Source organism: Arvicola amphibius, chromosome 3, assembly GCF_903992535.2.
Source record: "Arvicola amphibius chromosome 3, mArvAmp1.2, whole genome shotgun sequence".
NCBI classification, from domain to species: domain Eukaryota; kingdom Metazoa; phylum Chordata; class Mammalia; order Rodentia; family Cricetidae; genus Arvicola; species Arvicola amphibius.
This window is the reverse complement of record NC_052049.1, coordinates 68,734,113-68,751,266: the sequence shown is the minus strand read 5'-3', so window position 1 is coordinate 68,751,266 and position 17,154 is coordinate 68,734,113. Positions and strand designations below refer to the sequence as shown.

The 17,154-nt window shown below is 40.3% G+C and overlaps 1 protein-coding gene and 1 pseudogene across 8 annotated transcripts in view; one reads left to right on the top strand and one right to left on the bottom strand.

Annotated features, from left to right (window-relative positions):
• The window catches only part of Fam172a (family with sequence similarity 172 member A), a 442,895-nt gene that overhangs the window by 71,206 nt on the left and 354,535 nt on the right, over window positions 1-17,154 (top strand). The window lies entirely within an intron of this gene.
• LOC119808813 lies at window positions 3,424-5,280 on the bottom strand (annotated as a pseudogene).

The following is a 17,154-nucleotide window of genomic DNA, read 5'->3' as shown; positions in this document are numbered from 1 at the left end:
TGTATTAATTTCCACTACTGCAAATAGAAGCTACTTCAATGAGGGTTGAGATATTTATTGATTTATGGTTATAATAATGAGCCATTAGGAGTTAATTGAACACTTTGCCAATTTAACAGAATAATAATAGATCCAACCCTAAGGCCTATTACATGATTACCCACAGGTTCTTGGCCTGATACTGGTGCCTGGTAAGGGTTTCATTTTGTGAAGTGGCTGTTAAATCCAACCAGAAAGTAGTTGGTTACTCCTATGACATTGGTGCCACTGTTGTACCAAAAATCATGTTTTAAGTACCAGTCATTATTGTAGCGTGAAAGGTTGACAGCTTGTAAGACTGGTGATTACTTTTCTCCTCTTGTAGCATGCATAGGCATATTCTAACACTATGTAAAATCACCGGTAAGGATGATGAAGCTTCCAGGTAACTTCCTGTCTCATCTCTCCATGTTTTATGATTTAAGTATGTTGTGTCTTCAACAATAGTGTCTGACAGTCAAGTTCTGCAGTGTAGCCAGTAGCATTAACAAGAGTCTGTAGTGTTTAGTGGCAGGAGTACTTTGGGACCTTGTTTCGAGCTTGTTGCTGCTGCTTGTTGTGCTATTCCTGGTTCCCGGGGGTGGGGTGTGTATGAGGAAACATGGAGGCAGTGATAGACTCTGGAAGTGTCCAGTGGAGAAGATCTCTATTGTAAAAGGGTTGGGGTCGGGGGTGTAAGCGGGGCTAGGGAAATTAAGCTGGTGCAGGAACATTTTTGTTTGGTCCTTTTCAAACTGGTGATCACTCTTGGCATGTTGTGATTGGCTAGGAGTTAGCATCATTAGTTTCTGTGCTTTTGGTCCACTGACAGTTTTTTTTGGCCAATTTTGCTTATTCATGGTAAGTTTGCATGCACTTGCTTGTGCTTGCGCTATTGTCTTACCTCATCTCACCCTTTTTTATTTTATTTTTATTGGGTCACCCAGTGGGAGTTATGAATTTTTATAACCCCACCTCGGGACCCCACCCCCCAGCATTTTGGGCTATGTATATGTTAGGTTGGCCTGCCGGACAGGCTTTTACATGTCTTTGACTACAATCCTTGAAGAGTTGGGTCCCTGGAAGGTCCCAAGAAATCAGAAGCAAGGGGAGACTTTAAGAAGAACTAGGACTTTAAATGGCATCCTGTATTTGTGCTAACCAAGCATTGACCACTTCCCTTGGAGGTTTTGATCCTGCACGTTCCATAACCATTAACACCTGGAATGTTGCCTTGTTCATCTGCTGTTGTATCTTAGCTGGATCTTAGCTGTAGGAGACAATCAAGCAGAAATATTAGAGACACCACCACCCCTCCCATAAGGCACCATGCAACAAGTTCAGGTGGGTCCAATAGGGATTTTATGTGATCCCACACTTGGCCAAAGAACATGGTAGACAAATCTAATGAATTGACTCGTGTTGAGTTAAATTGCATAGATTCTAATTAAATGTTTACAGCTGAGCAAGGGTAAACCCGGTAAAAGCTTGTGTAGATTTTGAGGGGACAAATGAAATTGGTGATAGAGGTCCTAGCCTGTTCCAGCAACAAAGCCTGCCATAGTCATAATTAGGTGGTCTACTCTGTGGTTGACTATTGCTGGCATTCCTGGCAGTTCTGTATGAGACCTGATGTGGGATATTTGCCAGGGGTGTTCTCTGGATTGTAATAAGTCTTGAATAGTTTTTATGGCTTTGGAGATGGAATATTTTTGGGAAATAGTTTGTAAAAGATAATATTTTGCATGCTTGTGTGGCATAGTGGTTATCTGAAAAAAATATTTATGGGTTCTGACTGGGTCATTTCCAATACCTTACGGACCACCAATTACTACTGTAGCTGTACTGATCCCGGATTTGGTTGGATATAGGTCCTTTCCTTATGATTAACTCCCATTATTATTAACCCAAAATATGTTTTATTGCCATCTGTAAAGGCTATAGTGGCTTGGAGGATGGCATTGTTTGATGGTGTGCATAATTTTTATCTTTAATTTGAAAAGGAAGAGAGCAGAAAGTTGTCTGTCCTGGGGGAAAATGATTATGTAGCATGCCCATACTGGACCTAGCAGCCACTTTAAAACAGAATTTCTCTCTAAGTGGTTTGCTGTTTTCCCTGGCTTTACTTATGGCAGTGTCTCTGCAGTCTGTATCTATAACTGTAACTCCTGGGTCACGGAGAACACCAAATACCATGAGCGGCTGCTGACTGCCCTGAAGGGCAGCAAATGGCTTATTTTCATAGCCTGTCCCGGGAAGCTGGCTGAGCACAGAGAGCATGAGCAACAGAAACTCCCTGCTGCTACCTTGGCTCTGGAAAAGCACCCAAAAGTGTTCACAGTGCTCTCATGCTAGCTCACAAAGACACCAAAGTCTCTATTAAGGTTGGCTCTACTGCTTTTCAGGTAACCTCAGCAGACAGAACAAAAGTATTGGGGCAATCCGTCTTTTTAAATGACATATACTGTGCTTCTGAAATTGAAGAGATCTGCCTAGTGGGTGAAAACCAGTTCACCTTAACCATTGCAAACCAAGGCACACCACTTAAGTTTATGCACCAGGACTGTGAAGCCATTGTCCAGTCTATCATTCAGATCAGGACCCGCTGGGAGCTTTTACAGTCTCGTGCCCAATAACAATGCTTTCGGCATTTAGGGCATTAGGTCTCTGGACAAGCCCTGGAACAATCCCTACGTAAGTGGCCAGACTGTCTACATCCCCAGAAGTACAGTCTGGCGGGGCAGAATTATCCTTGTCAAGTTTGGCATTGATCAAGGCATTGATGGAAGACATAGGATGGAAACCCATTCTGTGTGTCAGTATCACAGGCAGCTACGACCCACTTATGAATATCCTCATTTCTACCAGGTGTGATGGCATTATGGGAGACAGTTTGAGCCTCTCTCAGGTTAGCTGATTTTTCTTTTCTCTTTTTTTGTTTTTTTTTTTTGTTTTTTGTTTTTTGTTTTTTTGAGACAGGGTTTGTCTGTAGCCTTACAGCCTGTCTTGGAACTCACTCTGTAGACCAGGCCAGCCTTGAACTCACAGAGACCCACCTGTTTCTTCCTTCTGAATGCTGGGATTAAAGGTGTACACCACCACTGCCCGGCCCCCAGGTTAGCTGTTTAATAAGGATGTCCTTGGTAGGGACAGATGGGATGCACTTTTTAACAACATTGTTGACACAGGTAAAAAATTTTGGAAATGGATCAAAAGCCTACTGGACAGGACTGCGGAAATAGCCTGTAATGTCCTGGCGCATACAAAGTTTGAGGGCCTTGAAAACTAGGTTGGACACATGTTGGAAATAGGCATGTAGGCCAATCATGGATTGTGAAACAGGATCAGTGTATTATCCATAGCCAGCAAACATGTCAAGGGTAATATTAAGTCCAAATTGCAAATTTATACAGGCTTGGGTCTCTGCTGCAGCATCATAAGCAGAATGCCATCAGAGGAAACTGAGGGGTCAAAGACTGCCTTCAGCATGGAGTACCAATCATACTGGGTTTGAAGCTGTATGGTCCATTGTCTGAGTATTTGCTCAAAATAAGGAGAATCGGGGTAACATTGGTTGCCCTGCATGGCTCCCAGCCTGCTCCCAGCCCTACTGCTGCTGGGAGGTCACATAGCTGACAAGGACAGCATCACTGCAGCCTCCAGACTCCAGAGGGATGGGATGTACCTGGAAGTGCTCAAGCATTTCAAAAGTGGGCAGGAACCACAGATGTTTGACCCAGCACTGACCCTCATTCAGTGACAAGCACAGGTGCTTGGCCTTGCCCTGGAAGTTGAAAGTGAGGACATATTCACCACATCTTCTCACTCTGATGTACCAGGAAGACACCACGGGAGCCAATGTCTCCTTCCAGCACTAACTGGGCAGCCTTGAGTTGAGAGAGTATGCCATGGAACCAAGGCTATAATCAGTGCCCTATGACTCCTCCTGGAATAGGAGTGACCCTGTGGCTGCTTCTGGAGTATCCAGAGAGGGTAGAGTAAGGAGGTGGGAAGACATGAACTGTTCCTGCTGGAGGCCCCTCTTCAATGGGAATGCCAGGGAGCAATTCCGGAGGAAGCCGTTCCAGTGAGCCAGAGTGGGAGGCAGCAATGGAGGCAGAACTAGGGGAGAAGGAGGCTGACCACCTGCAGTCGGAAAGGCCCCCATTAGCTCCCTGTAACAGATAGTTATTACTCTCACTAGGTCCCAGCAGTAAATCCTAGCTGGGCAGACTCTCTGAATGATTCAGTCAGGGAACCTCCTGGCTGTCTGTGTTATCCTTTGTGAGGAAGGAGTTCCCAAGGACCAGGGGAAGCGTCACGGGATGGGGGCTGATAGCAGGGCAGGATCCTGGGCTTAGGCACTTTTGGATGTCAGATACCCAGGCCTTGACATGAAGTGCATCAGTTATCTCCAGAATGTACTCTGAAGGGCCTCCTCCTGAGGTCAGCCCAGCTGCCCCTCCTCCGCATCCCACTCCTGCTGGGTCAGGGGTAGCTTCTTCAGCCCCCATAAAACTTAGCAGCTCTCTGTACCATTCCTGCTCCGTCTTTCAAGGTTTCCCCTCCATGACTCAGTCTCAGCCTCTCAAAGCTGGAAGTCCATCTTTCCCCAGGGGATGTGCCATCACTAGCCAATTTCCTACCAACTGGCCCAGCACCACCAGAGGAACTGGAGTTGCTGTTTCCACCTAGGACTGGAGGGCCTGATGTGGTTGCCAGAGGCCCAGCTGGGGAGGAAGAGTCTACGGCCCCTCTCCAGTGCAGGCTGCCTCATACAGAAGACTGAGAGACCCACTAAAGGGAAGGAAAATCTTTTCTTGAGCTTCGACTTTGAGGATGTTGTAGAGGAGGAAGCGACTGAGGAAGGAAGCAGGGCAGCTGAGTCCTCAGAAGATAGGATAGGCCCAACACAGCTAGGGACCCGCCCACCCTGCAGCATTCAAGGGACAATCATGTGGTGGTGCAGTCTCCACACCAGGGCTCAGATGGGGGCCAAGACAGTTGGGGAGGGTGAGACCAAGGCCCGTTTCACTTCAGCTTCGACGTGCTGCAGGAATAGCTCAGCAAAACGGCCAGAAAAGGCAGCTTCTGTTCCAGGCTCTGCATATTGTGGGTGGGAGTTCAGGTAGAGGCAAAAACGGCAGGCAAGGCAGCCCTTGCATGGGACTCACAGAACTCTTGTCAACCTGGGGGAGGGGATGGTGGCAGTATTGGCAGAGAAGGGAAGGCCCTATCCTCTGGGGAAGGGACACCATTCATGATGGGCTCCAGGAGGACAAGGGGAGTCTGTGAGGAGGGGCCAGCAAAGAAGAAAGCAGCCAGAAGACGACATGGGTTGAGCGGCAGCAACTGCGTCTTGGTGCCTGTGCTCAGCTCCAGGGTCAAGCTAGTCGAAGTAGCGGCCCTCTGAGGAGAAAGTTCCAATCCTGGAAGGGAAAGGGGATCTATCACAGTGGAACAGCCAAAGCCTTTCTGTGAATTACTGGACCGGCCACTGCCCTGATGGCTCTTAACTGGAGGTCTCGTAAGTATTGAATTTTTAGGGAGAGAAGCAGAGAGAAAAGTTCCAAAAGTCCACTCTAGAAGCGTGGTCAGGACTTCCCATAAAGCAAGAGAACCTCAGACAGTCCTGGAGAGTGACCCCGGGCAAAAGTCGGCAGTTCCTCTCTGGCTGCAAGGGAGTACATACAAATAGGAACATGGAGGGAAAAGGGTCAGTAGTAGTGTTGGGGGATCTGCGGTTTGTCAGGCCATGGCCATGTGCTCACACAGTGTCTCTTGGTGAAAAGGACAGGTTGGAGGGTCCTTTGTTGGTTCTACCTCCTGGGTGGTTAGCCCTTATGTGGAAGTGCCGGGATTAACTGCATCATGATGGAGAGTTTCTAACTAGGAAGACAAACTGGAAAGCAAGGAAATGTAGAGTTGGGAAAGAGTGTAGAAAACAAAAAGTCAGGGGCAGCTCACTGAAAACAGATGAAGGGGATGAACTCAAGAGCCATCGGAGACTCAGGATAGGGACAGCAGCCGGGGCAGCAAACAAGAAAGAAAGGAGGACTCCAAAACCAAGCAAAGGATCTCTGTGAGTTCGAGACCAGCCTGGTCTACAAGAGCTAGTTCCAGGACAGGCTCCAAAGCCACAGAGAAACCCTGTCTCGAAAAACCAAAAAAAAAAAACCAAGCAAAAGGAAAAGGTCCATCCATGTTGGGCACCAGTTTGTTGTGGGTTTGTTGCTGCTGCCTATTGTGCTACATGCAGAGGCAATAACATAGACTCTGTGCAAGAGATTCCAGTGCAGAAGCTCTTTATTGTAAAAGTGTTGGGGGCTTTAATAGGGTTAAGTTGCCACAGGGATGTTTTTAGTTGGTCCTTTTGAAACCGGCGGTCATTGCTGGTGTGTTGTGATTGGCTAGGAGTGCACGCCATTAGTTACTGTGCTTTTAGTACGCTGATAGGTTGCTGTGGCCAATTTTGCTTATTCATTGTGAGTTTGCATGCTCTTGCTTATGCTTGCAGTATTGCATTGCCTAAGGACCTCACTGGAAAGAGTTCAAAGGTTTTAAATTTGATAGCCTATGGTATCTAGTAGTAAATTGTCACTGTCTTGGGGATACTATTGCTGTGGTGAAATACCATGAAAAAATAGAACTTTTAGAGGAAAAAGCTTATTTGACTTCCATATTTTGAATACAGTACATCAAGAAAAGCCAAATCAGGAACTCAAACTGGTTGGGAACCTGGAGGCAGGAGTCGATGCAGAGAAGCACTGTCTGCTGGCTTGCTGCTCATGGCTAGCTCGCCCTGCTTTTTAAATAAAACCTAGGACCACCAGCTCAGGGCTATTCCCACCTACAGTGGACTGGACTTTCCCTGATTGATCACCAGTTAAAAAAATGCCAGATAGTCTTGCCTTCCTATAGTTTGATTGTATGGAGGCATTTTATCATTCAGGGTTCCCTCTTTTCAGGTGATTGTTGCTTTATGCAGTTGACATTAACTCTGCAGCATAGTCACTGTTGTAGGGCAACTCCATTTCAAAATCCTGTGTGTGTGTGTGTGTGTGTGTGTGTGTGTGTGTGTGTGTGTTTGTACTACCATGGCTCTTTGCATGGCCCTATTGTGATAAAACACCTTGGCCACAGACAATTTGAGAACGATAGACATTTATTTCATCTTACAGTAAAGTCAGGGCAGAAATCTCAAGGCAGAAACATAGAAATAGGAACTGATGCAGAGGGTGTGGAGGAAGGTGCTTCCTCACTTTCTCCTGTTACATGTTACATGTTACACAGCTTACTTTCTTATAGCACCCAGGGCCACCTGCCAGGGATAGCACTGCCCTGAGTGAGCTGTCCCCTCCCACATAAATCATCGATCAAGAAAATGCACCACAGGCTTGCCCACAATCTAATCTCTGTGCTTTTCTCAATTGAGTTTCCCTCTTCCTGAATGATTCTAGTTTGTCAAATTGACACAAAACCAGCCAGTACAATGCCTTACTGATTTTCTGTTCTCTGGATATTTTAAGTGAAACACACATACACGTATCTGAAGATTCAAAGCCAACATTCACAAGTGAGAGAAAATGTGCGATGTTTGTTTTTCTGCATCTAGGCTACTTTACTCAGAATGAGTCTTAAAGGCAGGTGAAACAGGAAAAGACATTGTATATTACTTATTTGTTTCTTTTTATTTTGTTTGTTTGTGTGTATGGATGTGTGTACTTGCGTGCTTGTGTGTACGTGTGTGTGTGTGTATGTGTGTGAGGATGCTGCTAGCTCTTGTGCATGTGGAGGTCAGAGTGTATGGTATTTTCCTCTAGTATTCCACACATTCTTTTTTTGTGATAGATCTCATCATTAAACTGATGCCCACAAATGAGCTATCATGGCTAGCCTGTGAGCTAGGACTCCATATGTGTGCTGCTAGGGTTACAGGTATATGCTCAAACTTGGTATTTATGTGGGTTCTGCAGATTCTCCAGCTCTAGTGCATGCCCAGGAGTACCTAGCCTTTTAGGCATCTCTCCAATCAGACATCTTAGATTTTAGAAAAGAAATAACATAATGTAGAACATAATGGGGCAATAACTTTAAAGTTCTGGAAGAAAAAATTCAGTATAATTCTAAACTATTATTTGAAGAAAATGAAAATTAACTCTTTGGACATTTAGAAATATGAATAGCAGTATTTACTTCCTGTTGATAATAGTGGCAGTTATTCAAATGAAAGTCAGACTGGTTATATTAATATTAGAGGTTATTGTATGGAGTATTACTAGTTCTGATAAGATCATTATATCCTGATGAATGGAGTGAATCTTCAGCAAGGCATAATAATTCTAATTGTTCATGTCCTTAATAACAGATCTTGAAATCACAGAGAAGATAACAATGAAAAACTGACTCAATTAATAGTTAAATAAATCCATGTATAGTTGGAGATTTCCATACTCCTTTCAATAATGCATTGACTGGTGAGGAAAAAAGTTGGAACATACAGAAAATTTAAACAACACAATAGTTTAAATCTAACATTTTCTAAGTGACATATGTAGAAAACTATCCAATATCCTAAGAATACATGATTTTTGGGGCCTTGGGAGATTGTTGAGTATTTAAAAGGCTTGATTCACAATTATGAGGACCAGATTACTGGTGTGCAAGGTGGACTGTCTGTACTTCCAGCACTTGAAAGGCATAAGTAGGGAACCCTGGAGCAAACTGACTGATTAAAGTAGCCATAAGAGCAAGTGAGAGACTTCCTCTAAATGATCAGTGTAGAGAGCAGTCAAGAAAGACTACTGATGTTAACCTCGGACCCCACATGTCCATACCCATGCACACACTTGCATGCAGCCCAGCAAACACCTGCAGATACTGCACAGAAAGATACTTTAAGGAGAAAGGAAAGAAGAGTACACATTCTTTCAGTTGTGTTTCTGTACAATATTAGGCCATTAAATTTGTCTCACATAAGTTATAAAATGTGTTCTCTGTCTTTACACAACCTGAAATTTCTGATAGCTATATCTACTTGGAAAATTCTAATTTAGCCTTTCATTTAAGACTAAGAAGCACTGTACTGTGAATTTTAATTGGTCTTAATAATGAAAACCCAGAATCAGATATCTGGATAACTGTTGAAAGATCAGAGAGGCAAAGGAAAAAAACACAGCCAGTTCTTACCTCACCAACTTCTTAGGCAAAAAGGGGCCGACTGCTATAGAGATGAATACTTTGCATTGGTATGGATCTTGCTCTATTGATACAAATTTAAGGTCAACTTTGTTACATGTATATTTCTGCTCTTGATTAAGGTATTGTGATTGTGTAGTTCATTTAAAAATATAATGTATAAGGCTAGAGAGATGGCTTAGTCGTTAAGAGCACTGACTGCTCTTCCAGAGGACCTGGGTTCAATTCCCAGTACCCACATGGCAGCTCACACCTGTCTGTAATTCCAGTTCCAAGGAATCTGACATCTTCACACCAGTGCACATAAAATAAAGTTTATTTTAAAAGAATGTAATATATAATTAAGAAATATAGCTTAATAGATACTCATCTATAATAGTCAAGATTGTAGTCATGTTAGACTTTCTAGATGTATAGAGATATATTTCAGTTATATAGGTATTCTTCAAATCTTCAGAGACCCTCAGAATATGGCATTTAAAATGTTTTAATAACTTAGGACTTTTCATGACGGTGAGACACGTCTGTTTCTGGCAGCACCAATTACTTCAAGAGGAAGATGGGCATTGAAGAGGCTCCTTAGCCATTTGGTCAAGAAACTGCTCTTGCTTGGACTGGACTGCTTTACTGCATGTAGTACCCATAGAGAGATGACTACTGAACTTGCCTAAAGGTGAGATGATCCTTCGGGGTTCCTGCTTCATGAAAGAATTTGAGAGACATTCTGCAGGACACAGAAGAAAGTGACTGAACTGTCTTTGAAATTTCCTGCTTCATGGAAAAGTCTGCTGGATACTATGGGCCTGTAGGCTGAAGATGTATGCCCGATGGTACAGAAGAACTTTGGGTGACTGTCCAGGCAACGAGATATCTCTGTCAATTTTAGAGTTCTGGAAGTTGCTTACAATGCACTTCCTGTTTACTTAGGTAATATTGTATCTTTCTGGAGTCTTTGATGGAGTTGAAGAATAGATAGTTATAGTTTTCCTTAGTTATTATAAAATATAAAGTAGATATAAATATTATAACTAATTTTTGCTTGATAACTTTTGTTATATGTAATTTTACTATATTAAAGCCTTCCTTTCTGTTTAAACAGAAAAGGGGAAATTGTGTAGGAGGTTCTTCTGTCTATGTGTTACTTTCATTAGTTAATGAATAAAGAAACTGCCTTGGCCTAGTTGATAGGGCAGAACTTAGGTAGGCAGGGAAGACAGAACTGAATGCTGGGAGGAAGAAAGCACAGAGAGAGAGCTGCCATGGAGCCACCAGAGTCAGACATGCTGGATCTTTCCTGGTAAGTCACTGCCACGTGGCAATATACAGATTAATAGAGATGGGTTAAATCAAGATGTGAGAGTTAGACAATAAGAGGCTAGAGATAATGGACCAAGCTCTGATTTAATTAATACAGTTTCTGTGTGGTATTTTTAGACTAAGCTAGCCGGGTGGCCGCGAAGAACAAGCCGGCCCTCTCCCTACAACAGCCAACATCCTGTTTCCACCCTGCCTTGTTGCTTTCTCTTTCTGCCCAGCTGTATCATTTCCTGTTTCTTCCCCCAGATCCTGTCATTAAAGGTGTGTGCCACCACGACATGGCATCTGTGGTTAAATAGTGGCTACCTCCACATTCTGATCTCCAGACAAGCTTTATTTGTTAGAGCACAAACAAAATATTACACTTTCCCCTTTTTTTCTTAAAATGGTTATGACTAATACAAGAAAACTATATACAATAAGTACAATACCTTTATTTAATATATACAGGCAAAAAACATCAGTAATGCCTAGTCCATCAGTGTTTGACAAATTCAGAGAAAATACTCCATTACCCATCCTATTTTGGTGAGTCAAAAGGTAGTGCCTGATTCACTTTATAACTTGTATTACCCAAACTGTATTTTGATGTCTCTCAATCTTTTTTTTTTTTTTTTTTTTTTTTTTACCTTGAAGGGCAACATCTGATCCCTCATTTATTCTCCAAACAGTTTTTATAGCATCACAGCAATTGAGCGGGGGTGGGGGGGGGAGACACACATTGGGCCGTCTCCTAGGTAACCAGGTGAGTGGCATTTTGTTGGGTCTGCACCCACCTGTCTGCTAGCCAGCTGCTAACCGGTTTGCTGGCTAGTCTGCTGGCTGTCCCCTAGGCCATGAATTAGCATCTCTATAAGACGACAGCCTCCAAATTACCAAAGGGAGGAGCCCCAGACGTCCCGGTCAGCTTCAGCCAACACCTCCCCTCAGGCGATCTCCGTTAATAACAAAAGAAAACAGGAGATGTCTCTCAATCTTATACACTTTATATTTCTTTAGAAAATTTCTTTTCTGACTCTGGTAACAAGGAAAACTATAAGTATTACCGTCTTTAACTCTATCAGAGTCTCAAAAATGAAATATTACCTGAGTAATCAGGAAGTGCAAGCAAGCAACATCCAAAAAAAAAAAATGTGAGAAATGACAGAACCAGCTGGCTTCCTTAACAGTCACCCAAGTTTCCTTTCAATGATGCATCTATTTTTGGCCTTAGTGTATCTGACAGACTTTTCTATGAAGCAGAATATTCTGAAAGGCTGTCCTGCCTTGTCTTGACAAAGGATGGTAGTCACTCTCTCTTGTATCCTACTTGTCCAATTTGGATAGCATACTGTCAGCAATTGAGATATGAGCACTTTCTTGCTCAGTGGCTTGCTTTTGCCACAAAGAAAGTAGCTTCCATGTGAAGTTTCTTCAGTGCTCATCATCTTTTCCAAAGTAGACTGATGATGCCAGGAGTAGATATGTCTCATTGTTATGAAAAAAATGAACCCATGTTATTAAAACATCTTAAATGCCATATAATTTAGATCTCTGAAGTGCTTGATGACGACCTGCCTATCTAAACTATATCTCTGTTTGACCTTGAAAACATAAGTAAACGTGTTCATTTGTAATTGGTGACTAATTACTAACCTGCATTATCCACCCCACCTCTTGGGAATGTGGACATTGGGTTTCTAAATGTATTTCCTGCTGTTTGGGGGTGAAAGAATAGGGGATCTTGAAAAGAAAAATTTAGGTTAATTGTCAAGTCCTGGGGGAGGTAACTGTATCATTTGTTTTCCAGTCTCTGCATAATGGGAAAGTGCAAGACTTGTCTCAAGTCCTCGCTAGAGTAGTCTGTGAGACTGGATTATCTTATCTAGCTACCTTGAAATTGTTCTTAGCAATTTTTAGTCTAAAGCCTATCTTTACATGGTGGTTTTTCAGCTTAGTCCTGGAGGAATCATCACTGTGGAGCCCCATCCTCCTTTTGGAGAGTTCAAAACTCACTGTTAGTCATGGTCATGGTTCACTGCAGAAAACTTACACTTGAAAAGTTTATAAGATTAATAGAAGTATTTTTAAACTTTTCATCATAATATTAATGGTCATATAGAGTACTAACTCATATGGCACATGGTTGATATTATTCATAAAATGATAAGTCCCAAGGCAGAGTTATCTGAGGATGGGTAAAGATCTAGAAGAAAGCGAGTATATTTCTTGTTGTCACTAAGGCAATAGTAAATAGATGTAGTTATATAACTTTATGCCAATAAACTTAACAACTTTGATAAATTGGACATTCTTTGTAAAACACAAGCCATAGAGTCTAACTAAAGAAGAATTAAAAACTGAAATAGTCTCATATCTGCCAAAAATCTTTAATACACTTTCTAATGGAAAATACCAAGTTCAGGTGGCTTTATTTGTGAAGTCTATGAAAATTTGCAGTGGTCTCATGGGAGAAAATATAATCATGTAATTGAAAATGTTAGCCCACCCTCTAAAACTGATTTTAATATGAGAAATGTATCAATAGTTGAAGAGCTGTGTATGGACCAGAAACTAAAGTAAGCTCTTAAATATTTATCTTAAGAATCTTTCTTTTTGAGATGGGATGTTTGAAATTCTTCTGAGACACTTTGGCCTCATTTTGGTTAGACCAATGGAATGATCTTTTATTAATGTTCACTCATCAAAGTTCCTGAATATATAATTACTGAATAAGTAACATATTTACTTTGTAGATATATAAATTCAATATGTGTTATTTTCTTTTTAGCATCAAGTGTCCAAAATAAGTTGATTACATTTTCAGTTCTGCATATAATGTCTGTTGATCATATTGACTCTTTCTTACCCCTTTCAAATTAATTCTACCTATCTCTGGTCTCTTTCTTCTCCAAATGTCTACCTTCTGCTTATTTGATAAATTCTGAATGGTTATATCTATAGACTTCTGTTTTTATTCTAAGGAATTTGTAGTAGCAACGTCTTGAAAAGCAGCAATAATAGTGGTGCTTATTACTACATGTGCTTATTTTGCTCTAAAGAAGGCAATTAAGAATTATTTTATTTTAAAATGTGAATTTGGGGACAATATTTATAAGCACAACTTTTTTGTATATAAATGCTTGACTCTGGGTAGTAGTCATTATCACATCTGTAAATTTTAGGTTTGGGTGTGTGTATATGCCATTATTCTCTGACAGAGTCCTATTTATTGGAGTATAGGTTTTATAAAGCCAAATAAGTTTTAGAGATATAATTGTTAATACATAATCTTGCCATTTCTAGAAGTCAAATAGTTTATTCTCAAAAATGCAAGTTTTTATAACCCACTCAAAGGAGTTTATTCTTTGAACTTGAACGAAAACCTACGCATTGCTAAAATGTTATCAAAAGACCTTTTAAAAAGTGCCAAGAAGTGACTGTATATTTATGTTGATTCTTAATAGCAGCAGCAGGAAGAGCGCATTGGCAGCTAGATTGGTTAATTGAAGTTGGAACCAATCCTATCTTTATACATAGATCTTATACCAGAAGATAATTAAGAATTGCATTAAGATAATCTTGAGAACCACCATGCTCCATATATTCTATGGTAGAAAAACACAGATATATTATATAGAACATAATCATAATTACTTTTAATTGTTACATAAAAGGAAGATTTGTAATTTTTTACTGTAAATTAGTTAAGGACACTATTTATGAGTTATGTGATATGTTCTTGTAAAAATTTTAAAACCTAAACTTGGAATAGTTTTAGAGGACAATATATTACAGACTTTGATTAGTCAATGACTTAACTTTCAGGTGAAATTTTCCTACAGTATGCTCAAGGCGTGACTATCCGAGGCACTATAGATGATATTCAGAAACTTTTTAGCATGAGAGGAAAGGCTTCAGCATAGAGTATAGACATACATGAAATTGTTAAATAATAAAAACCATTCGCACAAGAGAACAGTAGTGACTTTTTATTGTACTTCAGCACATGACTACATTTGACTATTTTCATTTAGCTTCTTAATTTCAGTTGTAGGTTCTCATAAAGGTGTAAGAAGTAATGTGTTGGAATTTTGTAGAGCATTGACCTGCATTTTCCCCTCTAAAGCAACACCTTGAAAATTTACGGTACAATATCACTTTCATTATATTCAAAAATGCATAGTTGAAATAGAGAATAATGTCTTTACTAAGATTCTCTTACTTTGTTCTTTTGTCATGTCACATTATTTTCTACTTACCTTTATGTTTGACAGTCACTGATCATCTCTCTAGTTCACTGCTATTATTATTTCATGTTTGTTATATAGAATTATAGAATATGTAATCTTTTGATATTAGCTGTTGTAACCCAACATAATTCTTTGGACATTCATTGAGGTGATTGTATGGATTGATATTTATTTCTTTTTACTACTGAACATTATTATATGGTATAAATTTGTTATAGTTGTACCATTTGTCTGTTCATAAATTCCAAGTGGCCTCTAGTATGTTAAAGATGCTACAAAACTTTATGTACATGTTATATCTGGATAAATGTGTATTTTTTAAGATAAATTTTTAGCTTTGTAACTGATAATTTGTATAGTTGATGTGCTAATTAATTAATTTAGTGGCATATCTTTCAACATTTTGCTCTTTTTATTCGTGTTTCAGCTTTTTGTTTGTTTGTTTGTTTTCATTTTGTGTTTTTTGAGACAGGATTTCTCTGTAGCTTTTGGAACCTGTCCTGGAACTAGCTCCTGTAGACCAGGCTGGCCTCGAATTCACAGAGATCCACTTGTCTCGGACTCCTGAGTGCTTGGAAGTAAAGGGGATGTTGGCCACCTACCACCCGGCTGTGTTTTGTGCTGTTTAAGGTAATTCTTACCTAGTTTTCAATGTTAGCTAGTGGGGCCTGAACACACAGCTATGATAGCCTTCAGAGAAAATTATTTGTTTGATAAGTTTGTTATAGTTCCATCTTTTATAGTTGAGGGGAAAATAAGCGTTGCCCATTGCACTACTCAGTCAGGATTGCAACCCCTCACTAAAATTCTGAGGCCATCACCAGAGATATTTGTGATCTGACACCTCTGTCTCCTTTTATAGGCCTTTTTACTATATTTTACGTGTGCCTATCAAAAGTTACAGTTCGTACCACTTGGCATAAAATATTCCTTAAAAACACTGAATAAGCTTCAAAAATTTATGTAGAAAAGAGATTGGACTCATTAGACTGGGGATTTGAAGCGACTAAGTAATTATTTATATACACACATATATGAAAAATATTTTATATATATGAAAATGATCTAAAACAACTTATAACAAGAACCTTTGATAAATTGGGGATATTACTTTAATAAAGACTATCTACCAAAAAAATTACACCTGACATCATGTAGGTGAGAAATACGTTTCAGCCCTGGTCAGGAACTGAGGAGGAGGATTTTTATCACCATTTCTTTCACTGCTGTGCTAGAAGTTGTATCCAATGCAAAAAGAGGAGAAAAAAAAAAAACAAGAGTACAGGATAGGAAGGAAGAAATATAAGTGAAAAAATTTTACACAAATGGTATTGTCATCTCTTATATAATGAACTAACCCCATGCACCTCTCTTGAAATTAGTAACATTTATGGAAGTTTTGCAGGGAACATGATTAGTATTTTTTAAAATATAAACAAACTTTTCATAAGCCAACACTGAACGGATAGCTTTTGAAAACACAATGCCATTTATCATAACAACCTTCAAGAATGAAATACTGAAATGCAATCTAATACACTTATGAACAGATGTATGAGAAAACACTATAAACTCTGGTAAAATAAAATTAATTAATTGAGAGCTAGCTTATTTCGTGAATAGGTTTGTAATCCCAGGCAAAATATAAGTCTCTATGTATTTGGGGTAGTGGGCATGTGAGAAATCTCTGTATATTCCTCTAAATTTTACTGTGAATGTAGGAAATAAAAAGGTGTTAGGGCTGGGCGGTGGTGGCGCACGCACGCCTTTAATCCCAGCACTCAGGAGGCAGAGGCAGGTGGATCTCTGAGTTCGAGGCCAGCCTGGTCTACAAGAGCTAGGTCCAGGACAGGCTCTAGAACTACAGGGAAACCCTGTCTCGAAAAACAAAAAAAAAAAAAAAAAAAAAAAAAGGTGCTAGGCAGTTTTTTGGGGAGGCAGCACAATAATTTCTTTCTGAAATGGTTTGAATACTTTAGATGCAAATTCTCTTAGTTGACACAGTAAGCAGCAGTGACAGAGCTGTGACTGATTATAGGAGCAGCCGTGCATTGCCATCAGGGACCAAACATCAGCATCCTCACAACAGGTTCACGCACTTAGGTTTCATCTGTACCTTTTTAACTCTTGATTATACCCCAAGGTTTTACCGCTGCATTTGAGAAACTCAAGATAAGCCTTAAATTGGATTCTCTCTGAAGATATAAGGAGCCACAGCCAGCTATTTGGCACATCACCATGTTATTATTATTATTATTTTTTTAAAAAAAGCCTTACAGTGGAATGAGGTTATTTTACTTTAGCAGTTTTCTATGTTATAAAGTTTACTTGCATGTTTAAATGAACAGAAGTAAATGTATCCATATGGCATTAAAGAATGTTAACTTTA